A 9,112-nucleotide genomic window follows, 5' to 3' on the forward strand; every position below is an offset into this window, starting at 1 on the left:
ACGAGGTTGGTTTGAGAAACGCTCGAAAAGTTGTTGTTGAACCATTTAAACAAGGCTTCCTTTCCATGAAGTTTGTCCTCCCATGTCGCTTATGAAAGACTCGAATCTGCCATCAAATGGTTTAACATCAAATAGCAAGAGTTCGTCTCCCATCATATGCCGGGTGCAATCACTATCTAAGTACCTAACACTATTGATAGTCCTCCTTGATTGACCCTGCATGCACTAAGCTTTCAAATAGACATGGGTTCCCGGGATACTTTTGTCCCGGGAAGGTCAACCGTAAATCGACCAAACTTGATTTTATTTCCTGAAAACCATTTATTTCTTGTTGGAGCCTCACTTGATGAAGAGCGATCCTTAGGAATCCAAGCAAAAACTTGTTCCTTGGTTTTGGCAATTTTGGATTTCTCTTTTCTTGCTTTTGAAACTGTTTTTGGTAAATCCTCAGACTTTACAGTCTTTGGATCCTTTTTGATTTTATCCTTCTTGGTTTTCCAAAAAGGTTTCTTTTTGTGTTTTAATTTATTTATTTTGGATCTCACATCCATTTCACTAGGTTCACTATCAGCTTGATCAGTCCTTGAATCAGGGCTACTAAAAGCTCTTTTTGGGGACTGACTAAGCCACCTTTGAATATCAAGCTGTTGCTTGAACCAGTGCTTGCAATGTCTTGCAAGGTGAGAAGAGTGACCACACACAAAACAACACTTTCTCCTGAGAGTGCCAAAGAACTCATCTGAACTGTAATGTGGTTGGTGTGGTGGGAAAGGTGATCCATGGAAAGGAACATGATTATAAAACACATTTGTATAATATGGATCAACAAAATTTTGTTGATAATGACCATAGTAGTTGTTATCACAGAAGTTGTATGACTGAGGGTTTCTTGATTGATTGGTTGTTTAAGAAAATGATCGTTTATTTGATGGAACATATTTACACGACGTACTTGTCTTTTCATTTTCAAAAACTTGCTTTTACATGAATTATCCTCAGTCTCACAACTTGATGATGAACAACTTGATATGTTCACCTCAACAGGCCTACTTTCGTTGACACATTTTTCAACAAAAGTTTCATCACAAACGGTTTCATAATCTGAGTCAGAAGAAGAACATTCACTTTCATTACGTACATCATTACAACTGTCTTCACTAGTGGTTTAGCAAAATACAGTTTTTGATTCCGACATCAAACATCCCAACATGGATTCACAAACTTTATTACAAACTGGATTGTTAATAGTTTTGGTTAGATCCACACATGATTCAAAACGTGGTTTTAACTTTCTTTTTAGCTTACAACCCAGGTTAACCGTCCCACATTCACCACCATTTACATCACCAGCTGCTACACAAGACACATTGATGTCAGATTTATCAGATGATGGGACTAGAGCAGCAATTTGAGAGGCAGCAGGAACAAATTTCACAGGCGTTGGTATTCTACCAACCCCGTATTCCATTTCTTCCTCTGGAAAAATATTATAGCTAAAGTGGTGGAAACTGGTGTAGTTATCATTGAATGGTGGTGGTACGACAGTGTAATCGTACCCCAACCTCGCTTTAACATTAGTACTTCTCTGGGCTCCAATAAGATCATCTAACTTCTCAGATGATGCCTCAAATCTTTCGACTTGTTTTTCCTTTTCTTTCTTATCAGAAACTTCGAGTTTTAATTTCTTAATTTCTTCTTTTAAATAATTAATTATGTCTTTATAATTAATGACATTATGCTTTTCTCGAAAAATTTCAAGTCTAAGATTAGCTACATCATCGTGATGAGTTTTAATCTTTTCAACGTAGATCTTGTCAGCTTTTACATATTCAGCATTTAACTGACGAAGTTTTGCATTTTCTTTCAAAACTTCGTCTTAATGATATCTATAGTATGTGACTTTGTTGATGCATGCTTGAGAACAAAGATTGTGATTTACCTCATCAACTGGTGATGTGTCGGGAATGATAGAACATGCATGACTACTTTTACCGACAGCACTTGTCCCAACTTTATTTTCTTTGGACTGATTGTTCATTTGGAGCTTATCTTCCATTATTACAAAAGACTTGATGGTAGAAGCCAACTCTGAGAGTGTCATGGTATACATATTTGTGGTTCTTTTGATGGTAACCACATTAATGCTCCATGTATAAGGCAGTGAACTCAACAGCTTCATGTTGATCTGAAACAAACCATTGATGATATTGACACTTCTCATCTTGGTGACGAGTGACTCAAATCTGTTGACGTGAGAGGAAACCGATTCTCCTTTAATATGTGTAAACATGTCGAATTCTCTTTTCAATATTTCCTTTGAGCTTTCTTCCATATCCAGATTTCCTCCAAGCTTAGGTTCGTAAGACATTTTTTTTTAACTCGATTAGATTTTTTTTTTGCTACAGTACCGAGTTGCTACAGTACCGAGTCGCTACAGTGTTTCGCATTAGTTTGCTACAGTACCCGATGCGAAGCGGTTGCTACAGTACCCCCCCGTGCGAAGCGAAACGATTTGCTACAGTACCCCCCGTGCGAAGCGATCGGCGGTGCGATTGCCACAGTCCCCCCCCCCCCCCCCGCCCCCCACGATTGCTACAGTACCTCGGAAGCGACTGCTATAGTACCCGATGCGAATTATTTTTTATTTTATTTTATTTTATTCTTTTAAGAATATAGCACCCAAACTTCCAAAAAGTCAAAAAGACTTTAGTATAAAAATCAATAAATCGGCCTAGATATGAGTTTTAAGCCGAATCTGAGCTCAGACACAAAAACCTAAAATACTAAAAACTTGGATTTAGTGATTCTCGTGTATTTCCAAGGTGTAAGGGACTCCAAAAGAGATGAGTAACACGAAATCAACCTCAAATCCAACAAAAACTAAGATCAAAACCCGAAAAGTTTAACCCGAAAACCACAAAAAGTCGAGCCGAAAGCTCTGATACCACTTGTAGGTCCTCTAAATGGATCTCAAGACTTGACTCGGATCAATCCGTGTTGTTGGTTAGCGGAAATCACCAACGACACTCGGATCTCGGATCTTAGTTTGTTATTATAAAAGAGAGAAAATAAGAGGAGAGGTTTTGGAGAAAGAGAGAAACTTTTATTTCTTTGAGTGAAAGGGTTGGAGTTTATTGGATAAATGGGTTAAGTGACCCTCTTATAGGGTCCCTATTTATTCAAAACTTACAAAATAAACGTACCGAATACGTACTACACCGACTAAAAGCAAATTAAAACGACATATACAATCCTAAAAGCAATATAGAATATTGGCCCCACATTTTGCTATCATAATTGTAATTGCTTTAGTTTTTATGTTAGGCTCTAGAGCCACTAGTACTTCCTCTCACCAATCATATGAATAACAAAATTAATTAATTCCTGTTGCAAAACAAAAAACAGTGAAGAAAAATACTCCTGTGTGTGTTTTTTTATGCAATCACTAGGATCGAACCATGAATTTATTCAAATGGGCAATAAGATGTCTCGTAAGCTCTTTTTAGATAGTATAGTTAAATCTTAACGCGATCATATAGATTAAAATGATATAATATATTAATTACCGATAAATGCATTAATGGTTATATTCTAGTGTGTGTATAAACAAGATTTTACATCTATAATTATAAAACGTAGTAACAAGTTTGAGTATTTACTATTCACTACAATTTTGTAGTATCGTTATAAGGGTATGCGTAGTGGGCGACAATTCACCCACTTCTAGGACGATTTTTGTTTGTAACACCCCCCCCCCGGGGCGATAAGAGGGGCGACGTTTTTTTGTCGTCTGGTTTCTTGTTTCAATTATTATTTTAACTGTATCATATATAACACACACATGACACACCACTACATTCCTAAAACAAAAATCCCCTCTTTACAGACTGGACGCCACATAGAAAAATCACCCACAACTTGTAGCCCCCACTACACATAGCCTAAAGGTTTTGTATCTTCTAGACCTCTAAATATGAAGAAAAAACTTTAAAAAAAAAAAGAATAAACCTTGTCTGGCAGACCTTGTGCATATTATATTGTTATTATTGTTTTATTTTTTGTTGAGATTTTCTCTATTTAAAAAGGCATAAAGTCTAAAAATATTTACATCTGACAATTATAATGTTAAGAATTTAAAACCCACATACTTGGTTGTTATTATAGTTCTAATGCCTAAATAACTTTATTTTGCATATAATTTGCTAAAAAGTTGTATATATATGTAGGGCGAAGAGCGTGCATGTGTGGGGTTCTGATGGTTATATTCTAAGTGAGATTATCTTATGAATGAAGTCCAATAAAGAGTTATATCTAGGGAAGGAGGTAACATGCATGGCCGCTTTTTGTAATGAGGCCAAATGCGTTTTCATTTCAGTTTGCATGCTTACAAATTTATTAATGGCACGTATCTGCAGTGGCGTACCCAGGATTTTTTGACAATGGGGTCCCATTATTTTCGCCGTTCAAATTTTTTTGGTCGGTCATTGTTTGGGTGGGGTCGGCCGAGAAACATAATAAAAAATAATATCATTACAATAAAACACACAAAATACGATGCCATTCGAAACGATAAGAGAAAACATTACAAATTCTGTTTGTGTGAAGTTTCTCAATAAAAAAACTGGGCTATATCATTCAAAACAGTAAAGATACTCGTTAAAGATACTCAACATGTAAATAGCTAGACCATCTAAGTTATGCTTATTTAACTTATGTTTTTCTTTCATAAAACAACTCAATTCAACAAGAGTCTAGAGGTCAAAGCCAGTTTCGACCCGAACAAAATTAAAATAAAATAAAAAATCGTTTTGACCCGACCAAAATTGAAACATTCTTAAAATGAACCGTTTTTTGCACGATCAACCCGTGCTACTCTCCTCAAACCCTAGCTCCATAGCATGGCTCATCTCTAAATCTATAAACAATACCCCCATCTTCAAACCTTTTCCCCATTCTTTTCAATGATTCTTGCATAATTAACTCTAAAAGTCAAGTTTTTAACATAGCAAAGTCACAATCTAACAATAATATACAACATACAATTGCCAATCCAAGTATATAATTGCATAAAAATCAATATAAAATCAATCAATTGGACATTTTTATATGGAGTAAGTTTTTTTAGCCCTAAAATTACCTGAGAGTTGAGGCAAAATAAGAAAGCAGCGACGATAGAGGAGTGCCGAGAGGGTGGCTGGAGGCGGAAAAGTGCGGCAGCGGCAGGGGTGGGCCGGTGGAGGCTTGAGCAGTGTTGAGGAGTTGAGGCAGCAACGTTCTTTTATGTTTCTGTTTCTACTAGTATGATGAACTTATAAAACCCTAATTACTATATTGACTAGTTGACTAAAAATTAGAAAAAAAAAAGGAATAAGCAAAACCGGTGTTCAGGAGCCTCGAACCTGGGACACTCCAGAGATAAAACCGGGTTTCTTCCAGCCAGAATAGATATATAATTTGTATATGGGTTACAAATGCTAATTTATATGGGGTCCTTCAAATTTTTTCTATATCGCTTCTAAAGAAATTTTAAAAAACATTGGTGTCCCTGGACCCCGACGGCCACTATGTAGGTCCGCCCCTGCATATCTGTCTTTTTATATAGACAGAATTACAAATTTTGTCCTTTAAAATAAGACGAATTTCGGTTCGTGTCCTTTTCTAAGTTTCCTTGCAGGCGGTGTACTTTAAACTTTTTTTTCCTACAAGTTTTGTCCTTTACGCTAACTGGGTTAGAAAAACTCAGTTAAATGCCCTCACGTGAGACGCATGTGAGGGCATTTTTGTCATTTCGTATTACCTGCAACTAAGCCTCTGTATCACTCTTCCCCCTCTTTTTAACCCAACCCCACCTTCAATCGATTCAATTCCCCGGCGACGCGACTCAGTTAGGGCTTCAATCAGGGCTTCAATTAGGGCTCGTGTCCGACGCGACTCAATTAGGGCTTCAATCAATTAGGGCTCGATGCGAAATTCAAATACCAGGGCTCAATTGATGATGGCTTACTGTGTTTGTGGCAAGGTAGCAGTTGTTCGAACTTCATGGACTGATAGAAATCCAGGTCGTCGGTTTTTCTCTTGTCCGGACATGGTAAGTGTATAATTCGATTTAAGTTCCAGTCAATTGTTTATACTTCATGTTTCTCCTCTTTTCCAGACATCGGATTGCCCCTTTCTTGGATGGCGTGACCCACCAATGTGTGAACGGGCATTGGAGATTATCCCGGGCTTATTGAAATCGAAAACATGGTTGAACAAAGTTTAGAGAGTTATAAAGAACAAGCAAGGAAGATGAAGAACAGATTGGTCATTAGTTGGATCATTTTCATTGCAATTGTAATTGCAATGAAAATGTAACTAGTTGACTGAATTTGAAGTTGTTGACTATTTGTATTTTGACTTTATTAGTTAATTTAGGACTTTATGCAGTTTAAGTATTATGTATTTTGACTTTATTTTGGATGTAATTTTGGATCCCTTTTAAGCAATGTATCATCAGTTTATTTTGGATCTTTGGTTAGTTTATTTTGGACTTTTGGATGGATTGTATACACAATCTGCACATTGTGCACTATCTACACATGATGCACAATCTGCACATTGTGCACTATCTACACATTATGCACAATCTACACATTATGCAGAATCTGCACAATCTGCACATCATACACAATCTGCACATCCATCTATCTGCACATCATGCACAATCTGCACATTGTGCACTATCTATCTACACATCCATCTATCTGCACATCATGCACAATCTGCACATCATACACAATCTGCACATCCATCTATCTGCACATCATGCACAATCTGCACATTGTGCACTATCTATCTACACATCCATCTATCTGCACATCATGCACAATCTGCACATTGTGCACTATCTATCTACACATCCATCTATCTGCACATCATGCACAATCTGCACTATCTATCTGCACATCTGATCCAAGGGCAAATAAGTAAAAACTGCCAAACCATTAAATTAAGTAAAATCTGATCCAAGGGCAAATATGTCCAAACCCTTAAAATAAGTAACATCTGATCCATCCATCTGCAGTTATGCACAACCATTACCATACCATGAAAAACTTCAAAAACATGAAAAACTTAATACATCCATAACAACTTAATACATCCATACAAGTGTTTGAAAAACTTAAAATAAGTCCAGACAACAACTTAATACATCCATACCATGAAAAACTTCAAAAAAAGTCTAACAACTTAATCTGCAAAAACAGTCATAAAAATATCCATACCATAAAGTCATAAAAACTACAAAAACAGTCAAACAGTAGGCACATTAATCTGCAAAATTTTTCATGCATGATCTCTTGTTGTGACCCTTTTGATCACATGTCCCACAAGTGTTTGATCCTTTTGGCTTTGTCTTTCTCACTGCCTTCACTTTCTGGCCTTCACCCTCCACAGCCTTTCCCTTGCCCTTTGCATCAACCTTTGACTTTTTCCTTGAACCACCATCTTCCCTTTCCACTGCTGACTTTTTCCTTGATTTCTTTGGCCTTCCAGTTTGCTTTTTTAATTTAGGAGCTGTGATCTGGATTGGGACTTGTGATGTGGGCCACATACTCATACCATTGATGGGATACACCTTGTAGCTATACACTGCCTTCCACCTATCCATTGTGTAAATTGGTTTGACAAATGTTTCTGGCCTGCCAACAGATCTGTCATGTGCACCCTTCACCCAAATACATGCCACCACATGTCTACAAGGTATCCCAGTTATCTCCCATCTCCTACATGCACATGTACTTGTGCTCATGTTCACTACACACTGATCACCATATGGACCTGTTACCTGATAATGATCCTCACCGTTCCAATGCACAGAGTACCTATCATCCAAATATGTAAACCATTCACATCATTTACAAGACAAGTAAATATTCACATACAACTCACCTGCTTGCTTCCTTCTTCACTGACTCCATAATTTGTGTAGCATATGGTGTTAGTAACCCTGATGACCTATCAATTACCTTCAACACAGTAACAATCTTCCTCATCACATATTCTCTGATGTATTCCAGCAATGTGATAATAGGCTTGTCCCTTCCATCTACCAGCTTTGAATTGAAACATTCACACATGTTGTTGGTCAACACATCAGACATTGCTTTACCTATTATAACAAAACACAACAGATAAAGGACAAAACTTGAAAGTTATGAGAGAATAAAGGATACAAAATTAAAAACTTACCAGAGAAGTGTGACCTTGACCATGTTTCTGGTGGGATCTTAGATACCCAAAGGTGACACCTTTTGTTCAAGTTTTTTAGGTTGTTCATCTCTCTCTCATATTGTGTAGGTGATGTACATCTAGCCAGCTTCCAAAGAGCATCCCTTAAAAGCTTTCCTTTGAAGAGTGATCTTAGGTTATCTTCAATGTGCCTCACACAAAACCTATGCTCTGCAGAAGGAAACAACTTATCTACAGCCTGTATAAGACCCTTTTGCCTGTCACTCATAAAGGTAAACTTGGATCTGTTGTTTATATCCAAGTCATCACCAAGGCATTCCAAGAACCATTCCCAAGAGTTCAATGTTTCAGCTTCAACTACAGCATATGCAACAGGGTAGTATCCATTGTTTGGATCTAGAGCAACTGCTGTTAAAAGTTGACCAGGCCAAGCACTTTTAAGGAAAGCCCCATCCAGTCCCAACAGATCCCTACCTATTGCTTTGAACCCCTTTTTCAAAGACCCCAAACAGATGTATATCCTCTTGAATTGTCTTGTCTCAGATGTTGGATCTGAGCATTCTTCTAATTCAAGCTTCACTGTTGTATCTGGATTAGTCCTCTTCAACTCTTCAATATAATCCCTCAATAACCCATATTGGCCTCTGAAATTTCCAATTATATGTTCCCTGGCCAACATCTTTGCCCTATAAGCTTTCATCTCAGACACACCAACTTCAAACCTCCTTTGAAACCTTTCTTTGATGGATTTAACTTTCAGCTTTGGGTCATCTTGAAGATCAGTAACCAAATGGTTTGAGAGGAACCCGGCTGTGCAAGCATAAATTTCCCTAGATTGAAGGCATTTATGTTCATTTATCAACCTTGTAATTTTCCATGA

The sequence above is a fragment of the Bidens hawaiensis genome, unplaced genomic scaffold, assembly GCF_021521415.1.
Source record: "Bidens hawaiensis isolate Kalapana, Puna unplaced genomic scaffold, B.hawaiensis_p1.1 tig00035914_1, whole genome shotgun sequence".
NCBI classification, from domain to species: Eukaryota; Viridiplantae; Streptophyta; class Magnoliopsida; order Asterales; family Asteraceae; genus Bidens; species Bidens hawaiensis.